This window comes from Zingiber officinale, chromosome 11A (assembly GCF_018446385.1).
Source record: "Zingiber officinale cultivar Zhangliang chromosome 11A, Zo_v1.1, whole genome shotgun sequence".
Taxonomy (NCBI): Eukaryota; Viridiplantae; Streptophyta; class Magnoliopsida; order Zingiberales; family Zingiberaceae; genus Zingiber; species Zingiber officinale.
In genome coordinates this window covers 54,530,932-54,543,717 of record NC_056006.1, presented here as the reverse complement: position 1 = coordinate 54,543,717, position 12,786 = coordinate 54,530,932, and the positions used below count along the sequence as shown (strand labels likewise).

At 39.4% G+C, this 12,786-nt stretch overlaps 1 long non-coding RNA gene across 1 annotated transcript; it reads right to left on the bottom strand.

Annotated features, from left to right (window-relative positions):
- Positions 1 to 315: 315 nt before the first annotated feature.
- Positions 316 to 2,610, bottom strand: LOC122032056. The gene is made up of 2 exons (XR_006125945.1): positions 2,465 to 2,610; positions 316 to 547 (listed from the first exon to the last, which is right to left on the bottom strand). It is a non-coding gene; the product is annotated as an uncharacterized LOC122032056 (long non-coding RNA).
- Between the last annotated feature and the right edge of the window lie 10,176 nt (positions 2,611 to 12,786).

Genomic DNA, 12,786 nt, shown 5'->3' with positions numbered 1-12,786 from the left:
GATCTCTTGATCTTCTGCTGTATTCTTCTCTTCCTCTTGGACATTGTGTGGTCGACGATCTACCAAGATGCAAAAATCACCCAAGTCCTTCTTTCTTCCAAGATTTTTGGCCACCAAGGGATCAAAGCTAGGAACACCACCTCTTGTTCTTCTTTCTTCCTTGCAACCCGCCGGCCACAAGATGGTTGAAGCCTCTTGATGTCGCTGGCCTTAGGTGAGAAAGAAAGGGGAGAATAAGTGAAACATCCCAAGTTTTTTTTTTTTTTTTTTTACCAAACTCTCTCAACAACTACGATTTGAATGATCACATTGCCAAACCATAAAGGAACTATCATAACCAATAGACAAGATTGTATCAACAAATGTTTATCGATAAGAACAATAACTCCTCAACATTCCCCACCCGAGTGACTAAGAAACGAAAATCTCTCTTGGTAGATCCAGTATGCACTGCCCTCCCGGACAACGGACAGTACCATGCGTCCATCCCGCCTCCTCGTCTACTTCGTCCGTGGGCCTTCTGGCATATCCTGGAAGTCATCCTCACCTGTAATATAAATGTGGTGAGTCTACGACCCAGCAAGTACAGACCAATATGAGTATGAAGATATCCATAAAGTAGTAGAAATAGAAACTAGAAGCCTTTTAAAGAAAACATAGCACAACCAAGTACGACATAAGAAAGATATATCATGCAACAGTGTTCCTACGTAGCTAATAAGGTGAATATGTCACATATCCGGTAACCACAATTAGAGCCAGTCAACAGTCCCATGAACCTAGAGGTACCTCATAGAGAACATGCATCCAGTTATATAGCCGAAGCTAACCATATCAGTCAAGTTTGGATGGGCCCTCCCTGGAGCTCATCCCGGGTCACCCATCCCGTACTGCTACCACATATGCTCATACACATCCAATTAGCTACATAGTTAATATATCATAGTCAATTCCAGTCATTCATTTCATAGCATATTCCAGTCATTCTTTCTATATTCGTTTCATAACAGTTGTATACTTCATTCATTCCTTAAACATATCACTTCCCAGAAACCTTAACGGAGCCAAATTCATGCATAGGTAAACAAGCTACTGAAACAAAATTCATCTTTTGTATAACCAAAAACTTGAGTATATCTCAAAGTATTAAAACCAGCCGGAAAACTTGAACTACAGCAACCTAAAATAATTAGAAAGAAACCAAATAAATCCAAATTCAGAATTCTAAAGTCATCGGAACCACATAAGAACAACTCAAAATCGACACATCACACTCTATATTTATCTAGAATTCGATCAACCACCAAGGCATCATAGTCAACTCTAGTTCAGTTCATAGCATTTAGCATAGTTTTTCCACAGGTAGTGCATACTATCCTCCATATTTTTTTAGTTCTGTTCCTAGAATTCAACACACAACATTTCTACTGTCGAGAATAATAAATTCATAACACCTACAGTCCATACTTGTCTATTCTTCTAGCAACAAAGCAACAAAATAAAAATAGAAAAAAAACTCGAATCAATACCTTTAAAGAATCTTATATGGAATTCCAGCACACCAATGAAAACATCAGAAGAAAGAAGAACCAACTTTGAATCCGTGTTTACACCTACCAAACCCAATAGAAAATCCCAAAGCCATCGCCCATTTCAAAAGACCGCTGTAAAACACAATTTTCTCACAGCAACAGGAACAACCACAGCACAAATCCACGTTCAAACCTCCAAATAAAACTCATAGTCTACTAAATCCTTCCATAAAAATCGCAACTGACTCGTAAGAAACTGAAATCACAATCAAAATTAACTCCCCACGAATCAAAACAACACCAAAGTTAACTCCCAACAAATCAACCTTATCTGCATAACAAAACAAATCTCATTGAATTCCATGGTCATCTAATAACCTCACGAATCAAAACTGTACAATAACAGAAAGAATAAACAAATAGATACAACCTAAACAAAATTCACTATCCTCGGAACAATCTCGAGAGATAAAATTCCATATCAAATTCTAGATCCAAACAATGTTCACTGAATCCAAACGGAATATAGCTAGGTCATCAACTAACTCTACAGAAATCCAAACGAATTGTTCCAAAGCTTCCAGTGGCATAAAGAAAACTAACCAAGGCTACCAGAAACCGGATCGCAGGATCAGATCGACAAGAGGAAACCAATTTGAAACTCATGTCAATCACAAATCATAGCAAAACTTTGTGACAACTCACTTTCAAAACCAGAATCTCACCGAATTCTTAAGCGGAGACATGAGCACCATCGGAAGAACCAATTCGCAACTCAAACCCAAAGAACTCAAATCAGAACTCAATTCACGAGAGGAAAAACCAGTACAACTCAAATCCCATCAAAAATGTTCTCATCTTTTGCAGAAATCATGAAAATCACGAGGTGAAATTGAGATAACACAGAAGCACCAAATCGCATCTCAATCAACCTGCTGAACATAATCGGTGAGCATATCAACTCTTCCAAGCTCCTATCCTCTACCTTGCGGATCTCATACCATCATATTGCAGAGTACTTGCCTTCCTTTCCTCGTTCCTCTGTCGGAGCCCTCGCCCTAGCTGTAGTTGTGCCGCCGGTGTGGTGGTCAAGGGACTCCACATCCAATCACAACTCCACCGAGATCTTTTTGTGCTTGATCGGAAACCTGAGCTTGGTCGAGAGCCGATCGACACCAGCGAAGGTGATGAGTAGAGATGGAACGGCGATTCGATTCACAATCAACCGGAAATCAGGAGGTATAGGTATAATACCTAGGTCTTTTATTCCAAACCCTAAGTTACTTAAGTTAACCAACTTCCAACCTAACAAAATATCATATGTTTCCCCTGAATTTAATAATTCTATCCCTTTAAAATATGTCATATAAGTTTAATTAAAATTCCAAAAAAATTTCTAAAATTCGTAGAATATTTTATAAGTTAATCATTTAGTTAAAGTTTGCATGACCTTAGACATTTTCGTAAATAAATTCCTTAATTTCGCTCGTGGGTCCTTACAATAAGAATATGAGGGGGGGCGTCCACAAGGAGAATAGAAGAGGAATATAAATTGTGTAGATGATTATTTTTTCTAAAGCACCATTTATCCTCTTTTATAATCCTTGGTAATGGCTAAAAAGGAAAGATTTTAACAACAATTAAAATCTCTCTTTTAAATTTCCTATTGTGGATGGCTACAAAAAGGAAAGATTTTTAAAATTAAAACCGCTCTTTTAAATCATGGTTACAAAAAAGAAAAGTTTTTATAAAAAAAAAATCTCTCTTTTATACCATTGTAGATGGTTACAAAATGAAAGATTTTTTTAAAATTTAAAACACTCTTTTAAAACCATGTAGATGGCTTCAAAAAAGGAAACTTTTTAAAATTTAAAATCTCTCTTTTAAAACATTGTAGATGGCTACAAAAAGAAAGATTTTAAAAATTAAAAATTCACTTTTAAACCCATCTTGGTCGGCCCCTTGCTTGGGCACCAAGAAAGGGGTGGACGACCCCTTGCTTGGGCACCAAGCACGGATGTGACCGACCATAAGAATGACTTGGGTGGATGTGAGGCTTTATACATAGAGGCTACAACAGGGACCTAGAGGAGGAATTGGTTTTGCCTCCTGATGAGCTTGTGCTTCCTGTGTTCGACCCGAAGACCCAACTCAAGTTCATCAATAATAACTCATACCACTAAAACGTTATTATTGAACTACTGCACTAATCCCATATTACATTATGGGCTCCTTCTTATCATGAGTGCGTTAATCTCCTTGTGTTTAAGATATCGAATGTCCATTAATTAAATAAGTTACTGACAACTCATTTAATTAACATCTAGCTCTAAGAGTAGTACCACTCAACTTCATTATCATGTCGGAACTAAGTCCACCTGCAGGGTTTACATGACAATCCTTATGAGCTCCTCAAGGGGGCATCATCATCTTAATAAATAGGACACAATTTCCTTCTATAATCAACAACACACCATATAAATAATCTTATTTCCCAACTTATCAGGCCTATTGATTTAATGAATAAATCTCACCCTTTGATAAATTAAAGAAATAAATACTAAATACATGTGCTTGTTATTATATCGGGATTAAGAGTACACACATCCATAATAATAGAGGTTATGTTCTTTTATGCAGTCAGTATAAAAGGAACAACCTCAAATGGTCCTGCTCTATACACACATAGTGTGCTAGTGTAATTTTATAGTCAAGATAAATTAGTATCAAATTACACTACAACCATTCCAATGGTTTGTCCCAATCCATCTTGGTTGTGAGCTTCTATTTATAATTTATAAGAAACTGATAACATGATCTTCTGTGTAACACCACACACCATGTTATCTACAATATAAATTAAATAGATAACTAGATTTAACTAAATGCAGACATTTGACCAATGTGATTCAGATATCAAAATTAATGTTTATACAAAAAGCTAAGATTTTAATATACATTCTAACACCTAGATGTCATCATAAGTTGCTAAATTCATTTTTAGGAAGTGGTTTGGTGAAAATCTCAACTAAATTTGACTTGGACTCAACATAGTTGAGTTCAATGTCTCCTTTGGAGACGTGATCTCTAATAAAGTGATGTTTTATTTCAGTATGTTTTGTTCTTGCATAATGCACTCGATTTTTGGTTAAGTTAATTAAACTGGTATTATCAATATAGATTTTTACATTTTTATATTCTATGTTAAAGTCTTTTAATGGTGCATCATCCATAATAGTTGTGTTACACAATCACCCATTGCTATATACTTGGTTTCAGCAGTAGATAACGCAACACAGTGTTGTTTTCTACTAAACCAGATAATAAGTGATGGACCAAGTAAGTGGCATTCACCACTTGTATTTTTACTATCAAGTTTACAGTCGACATAATCAGAGTCTAAGTAGCCTACTATTTCAAAATTAGGTGTCATCGGATACCAGATTCTTACATTTGGTGTTCCTTTTAAATACCTAAAAAATTCTTTTTACACTAGTTAAGTGGGTCTTTAACACATGTTTGGTATCTAGGACACATACTAACTACAAACAAGATATCATGTCGACTTGTAGTTATATATAAGAGACTACCTATGTAACACCCGCGAAATTTTTAGCTATACATATGGGGTATTCTCTTCTAGAATAAAAGGAAAAGGGAAATAGAACAAAAAAAAAAGAGAGAAGTTAAGGCTTGAACCTTGAACTCCTCACAATAGATAAAGCTAAATTGGTGTATGATAACCAATAGAATAATGAATGATATATGATTAGCAAAGAATGGAAATTATAGTTAAAAGTAAGAGTATGATTAAGTAAGGAAGCAAGAAAATGTCAAGTAGTTTTCCTCCTCTTTTGCTTGGTTAAGAGAAGAAGCAAGCAAAAGACAAAGACAAGTTGTTTTTTTTCTTTCTTCTTTCTATTTTCGTGAGAATGAATGAGGGTGAGGGAATAGAGGAATCAACGGGATGAATTGGGACATGTTTCTGTAGGACCGTTAGATTCGATAGAGGGGGGTGAATATCGATTCGAAATTTGTGAGTATAAGCGCAGCGGAAAAGTAAATGAACACAATTGTTTTTTACTTCGTTCGGAGCCTGTGACGACTCTTACTCGAAGGCCCGTGGTCCTTGACCACTTTCGTTGGGCAATCACTAGAAATTCGAATATAATTACAAAAGGACTGTAGAGTGAATGCTAATGAAAAATGAAAACAAGTACCGACAAGAAAGGAAAAGAAAGGAGCGTAGTGTCGGAGCTTTGTTGGCGTCGCAGAAGCGCAGAGCAGTGGAAGACTTTTCTTTTTCCGTTGTTGTACTGAAGCTCCCCTCTGACCCTTCTTTATAGCTTCCGGGCGCCCTGGTGAGACGTGGCAAGTCCAACCAGCGAGCTCCACGTGGCGACGCGCGATCAGGATGAAATTTCCCTCCCGGGCGCCCGGATCCCTTCCGGGTGCCCGGACCTCCGGGCGCCCGGACCCTGTTTTCCCGCAGAATCCATCCTGCAAGACAAACGTTAGTCCGGAGGCAAATTTACCCTGCAGCAAAGATTGTTAGCACAGTTTTATAGATAAGCAAAGTATGACTTAGATTCCGTCTTTCCGAGATCGGAATCTAGTCACGATCTCGACTTAGATATCCGAAATGGATCTAAGCCGGATCGACGCCTATTGTTCCCTTCCCAGGAACGCGTCCTCGCAGTCACTCCCCTCCAGTGACTTACCTCACTTACCTGCCAGACGTCCGGTCAGCCCGTTGACCCGTCTGGACTTCTCACCAAGCGTCCGGTCAGCCCGTCGACCAGCTTGGACTTCTCGCCAAGCGTCCGGTCAGCCCGTCGACCCGCTTGGACTTCTCGCCAGCTATCCGGTCAGCCCATCGACCTAGCTGGACTTCGTGCCAAGCGTCCGGTCAGCCCGTCGACCCTATCCGGTCAGCCCGTCGACCTAGCTGGACTTCGTGCCAGACATCCGGTCAGCCCGTCGACCTGTCTGGACTTCTCCTGCACACTCGATCAGAGTGTTAGATCAACAATAGACTAACTTAACCTGATTTGTCATTCATCAAAACCTGGGTTAAATCGTTAGTGCTAACCACACCAACAGTTTCCTTTTTTTTCCCTCATTGAGAATAAATAGGAATGGAGAAGAGAAGGGAAAGAAAGGTTGGCTACTTCTTCCTCCTTCTTCTTCCTCCTCCTTCTTTCTCCTTTTTCCTCCTCCACCGAGACCTAAAACTCTCCCCTCTCCCATTTCCGAATCCAAGCTAAGGTTTTCTCCCTAAGAAAACTAATTCACAAGAAGGAGTCTACAAGATCTACTCCTTACAAGCAAGAGAAGCAAAAGGGAAAATTAGAAGGAGAAGCTTCTTTCTTCCTCTTCACAAGGGTACCTTCTTTTAAGAAAAACCAAGCAAGAGGAGGTAAGTATCCCCTCAGCTGTGGTACAAGTAGTTCATGCGTATTTCCATGAGTTTAGATTGCTTAAAAAATCTAGGATTGCTTCTTGAAACTTTCGGACACCAAAGTATATAAAAAAACTTAAGGAAGCTTAAGACCTAAACTAAACATGCTCACTATGTTTCTTATGATATGTACCCTATGATAGGAGATTAGTTTAGTGTTCTTATACTTAGAACTTAGGTTCATGTTCTTTAAACTTTTGGCCAAGGCATGAAAAGAAGACTAGGAAAGCTTAAAACCTATCTAAACATGCTCACGATGTCCCTTATGATATGTAACTTAGGATATGAGTTCTGTTTAGAATTCTAATTTTTTTTTCTTCTTTATGTTGCTTGTAACCTAGATCTATGCCTAGTAGGTTTCGGCCATGATAGAAATGAAGGCCTAGGAGAGTTTAAAATTTAATCTATCATGCTCATGACTTTCTTTATGATATGGTATGAAGATTTCTTAGTGTTTTCATACTTGTATGTTGCTTGGAACCTAAATCCATGCCACTTTAGGGTTTTAGGGTTTCGGCCATGATAGAAATGAAGGCCTAGGAGAGTGTAAAATTTAATCTATCATGCTCATGACTTTCCTTATGATATGGTATGAAGATTTCTTAGTGTTTTCATGCTTGCATGTTGCATGGAACCTAGATGCATCCCACTTTAGGGTTTCGGCCATGATGAGATTAAGGGTCTAAGAAAGCTTAAAAATCAAATCTAACATGCTCATGGTTTTCCTTATGATATGATATGAAGTTAGCTTGATATTCTTATGCTTGTATGTTGCTTAGACTTAGTTTCATGCTCCTTAAACATTCGGCCATAACATGATTAAAATACCTAGGAAGCATAGAACCTAAACTAAACATGCTCATAATGTTCCTTATGATATATGATATGAAATTGGTTTAGGGTTCACATGTTTTTATGTTGTTTGTAACCTAGATTCATGCTTGGCAAGTTTTGGCCATAGCAACATTTAAAGAACTAGGAAGCTTAGAACCTAAACTAAACATGTTCATGATGTTCTTTATGATAAGTGTTATGAAGTTGGTTTAGGGTTCATATGCTTTCATGTTGTTTGTAACCTAGATTTATGCTTGGCAAGTTTCGGCCATAACAAGATTAAAGGACCTAGGAAGCTTAGAACCTAAACTAAACATGCTCATGATGTTCTTTATGATAAGTGTTATGAAGTTGGTTTAGGGTTCAAATGCTTTTATCTTACTTGTAACCTAGGACAATACCTTGCATGTTTCGGCCACTCCATGGAATTAGGGTTAGAGACCCAATTATGATTTACTATGTGTCTCACATGCTTGATATGAATTAGGAGATGCTAGTTAATGTTTTCCATGCATGATTATGTTTCCCTATGATATGTCATATACTCATTTATATATGCTTATGAATCATGCATGATAATGACTCTTATGATGGGCTATATGCTCAAGTATGCATGCTTTATGATATGACAAGTAAAGGCCTAAGAGATGCTTCCCTATTAGTTGGGACTAAGAGCACTCTTTATGATATGACAAGTAAAGGCCTAAGAGTTGCTTCCCTATTAGTTGGGACTAAGAGCACTCTTCATGATATGATAAGTAAATATGACATGCTACTTTACTTTTTATGTGGCTTGTACCAGACCTTAGTGTCCAAGGGATGAGCTCCTTAGTTCACCGGGCCCTCATGTTGAGATTATATTTAAGTATTATATGATATTTTTTTAAAAAAAGACATCTTGCACATGACATGACGCATGTTTTTGAAAGACATCTTGCATATACTTTTATGATATGAGAGGTTATGATATGATATGACACGATGCTCTTTTTATGATATGATATGACATGATGCTCTTTTATGATATGATATGATATGACATGATGCTCTTCCATGATATGATAGGTATGGCATGATGCTTTTATATAGAATGATATGATATGATATGTTATGATGCTCTTTTACATGATATGATGTTTTAGATGATTATGTCTCCATGCTATATGCTTATATGATTATGCTATGATATATGGTTTTTGTGAGTAGGAAAGGATCTTACTAAGCATGTGTGCTTATAGTTTACTTTCCTTGTACCGTAGATAAAAGTAAAGGATGGATAAACTAATGGAGCAGCAGGAGGGGCAAGAGATGTGTGTGGTGGTGGCTCAGCTAAGGAAAAAGACCTGCTTATGTTAATTTATGCTTGATATGAACTATTCCTATCTTATGTTAATGTCTTGCATGATTACTTAATGCTTATTCATGCTTATGTTGGAAATTGATATCATAACTTTTTAAATTTAAAAATTATGCTTAACATGCTCATATGATTATAAATGTTTAGATAATTAGTTATTGGTGTTTAAAAGAAAAGTAAAGTAAAAACATAAAAGAATATATAAATAAATACTCCCGCTGCTTTAGAAATAGATTAATATACATGTATGTTCCCGTAACCCCGTCATACCTGAAGGTCGGACGTTACAAGTTGGTATCAGAGCCAGGTTAGCCTTCCAACTACACACACGTCAAGCCTCCATCCTGCCGCTCCAAGTAAGAATCTCTGTACTTACTCTATTTCTTTATGCATGATAAGAAATGCTTTTAGTATGCATGAACATAAGTATAACTGATATGAATTGTCTTTATGTATGATAAGCGATGTTTTAATATGCACGGATATAAGTAGCGATGACCATGGACTTATGCTAGCCTTATTGTCATTTACGAAGATAGATATGGTTAGAAGACGCGGTAATAGGACCGATGAGACAGTGACTCCACCAGATCTGACACATGTAGTCACAGACCTCCAGCGTTAGATCACGGAACAACAAGTAATCACTGCTTTGATGAATCAGCAAGGAAACCCTGTCACCCCACCAGCAAATCAGAATACATTGCCCGTCATACCTACAGCTGCACCAGTACCACCGGTAGCCCCTGCCCCAGTGGTCCGACAGGAGACTTACTTAATACAGTGGCTAAGGCTGAAGCCAGAGAACTTCTCGGGTACTTGTGAGCCATGGGACGCCCAAGCCTGGTTCAAGACGGTGGAAAGTATAGTGGAACTGCTGGACTGGCCCGTACCAGAAAAGATCAAGTGCGTGTCATTTTGCTTTTCTGGGGACGAAAGAATGTGGTGGGAAAGGGTTAAGATCAAGAGACAAGTTAATCAGATGAACTGGGTGGACTTCGAAGCAGAGTTCTTCGAGGAGTTTTCCATATGCGGGTAACAAACCGGCATTACGACGAGTTCACAGAGTTCCGGCAAGGTGACTTATCAGTTAACGAAGCAGTGAAGCGCTTCAACCGTCTGGCACGCCTCTGCTCAGAGTTGGTCAGCACGGAAAGAGAAAGGGTCAGACTGATGCTGAAGATGCTCCAACCTGAGATAGCTTTGAATGTTGCCAGCGGAATTAATAGACTGCAGACTACAGAAGAGCTGGTCAGGAGTGCCCTGATCACCAAACACTATCAGAAGGCGATGAACGAGAGTAAGAATCAAGAACAGACAAAAGGACAGAAACCTCAAGGTACTAGAGCAAGTTGGAAAGGAACCCCTAATGGAAAAAGAAAGCAATGGAACAACACTAAAGGAGGTCCAGCGAATAAGCAACCTAAGTTCCCTCAGTATACCACTTGTGGGAAGCAGCATTTCGGGGTATGCCACAAGGGTACGAAAAAGTGTTACAATTGCGGACGGGAAGGACATATGGCCAGAGACTGCCCTATCGAGTTCCAGGCACCATCCCAGCAGTATAACCAGAACAGGAGTGCCCCCTCACAGCTACACCAGATGCAAGCTGCCATAGAAGGGACTCCGATTAGCCAAGGGAGATTGGAAGCCCCGCCAGTTACGACGAATGCCAGGGTTTTCTCTCTCACCAAAGAGGATGTGGCGAGTGCTTCTACAGTTATCAATGGTCAGCTACCTATTTTTAGTCAGTATGCTATTGTGTTATTTGATACTGGGGCGACACACTCGTTTGTCTCTATACCCTTCATGAAGAAGTTAGAGATGCCACCACAAGCCTTAAATGGCAAATTCTTAATGACCCTGCCTTCGGGAGAAGTAATGCCATCTACTCATATGTTGCGAGTCGCGCCCATCAGAATCGTAGGCAGAGAACTCTACTGTGATCTAATAGTGCTTGACATGCAGGATTATGACAGTATACTGGGCATGGATTTCCTAAGTAAGTACGGCGCTTCGATCGAGTGCCGTAAAAGAAAAGTAGTCTTCCGACCTGAAGCTGAACCGATGTTCGAATTTGTTGGAGAACCAAGGAAAGAAACTGAGAGATTCTTATCAGTCATAAAGTCACAAAAGATGTTAGATAAGGGATGTACTGGGTTTCTGCCACACGTGGTCGATACAAGTTAAACCGAGGACCAGAAGCTAGAAGATGTCAGGGTGGTATGCAACTATCCGGAGGTGTTTCCCGATGAGCTACCAGGGTTAGCCCCCAATAGAGAAATAGAATTCGAGATCGAATTGATTCCTGGTACTAAACCAATCTCTAAAGCACCTTATCGTATGGCGCCGGCTGAGTTGAAGGAACTACAGGGACAGCTACTAGAGTTACTCGACAAGGGACTTATTCGCCCTAGTCACTCTCCATGGGGAGCTCCGGTACTGTTTGTGAAAAAGAAGGATGGGTCTATGTGAATGTGTATAGACTACCGAGCGCTGAATAATGTGACAATCAAGAATAGGTACCCTCTTCCAAGGATCGACAACCTGTTTGACCAGTTAAAGGGTGCAACCGTCTTCTCTAAGATTGACCTAAGGTCCGGCTATCATCAAGTGAAAGTGAAACAGGATGATATACCGAAGATGACATTTCGAACAAGATACGGATACTATGAGTTCGTAGTTATGCCCTTCGGAGTGACAAATGCTCCTGCTGTATTTATGGATCTGGTGAATCAGGTGTTTACGGCATATCTCGATAAATTTGTGATCATCTTCATTGATGATATTCTCATCTATTGAAGAACCCAAGAACAGCATGCTGAACACCTGAATACCGTACTACAGATTCTTCGAGAGAAACAACTATATGCAAAGTTCTCCAAATGCGAGTTCTGGCTCGATCGAGTATCATTCTTGGGTCATATTATCTCCAAGGATGGAGTAATGGTAGATCCGAACAAGATCGAAGCTGTAAGTAACTAGAACAGGCCAAAGAATGCCAGTGAAATCAGAAGTTTTCTCAGGCTAGCAGGCTACTACAGGAAGTTTATAGAGGACTTCTCCAAAATTGCAGCCCCTATGACAGTTCTCACCAGGAAGAACAAAAAGTATGAATGGACGGATGACTGCGAGAAGAGTTTCACAGAATTGAAAAGGAGACTGACCAGTGCTCCGATCCTTACTCTTTCGGAAAGTAACAAAGGCTTCGATATGTACAGCGATGCTTCCATATTAGGACTTGGAGCTGTACTCATGCAAGACGGCAAGGTCATTGCCTACACCTCTAGACAACTCAAAGAGCATGAAAGGAATTACCCCACTCATGACCTAGAACTAGCAGCCGTGATCTTTGCTCTCAAAACATGGAGATAATATTTATATGGAGCCCAGTGTAAGATTTATACCGAACACCAGAATCTGAAATATTTCTTCACACAGAAAGACCTGAATATGAGACAACGCAGATGGCTCGAGCTAGTCAAGGACTATGACTGCGAGATCTTTTATCATCCAGGAAAAGTGAACAAAGTGGCCGATGCACTCAGCAGGAAGACCTGTGGCACCTGATGTCGCTATTCTAAGTTCGAGGACGAACTTTC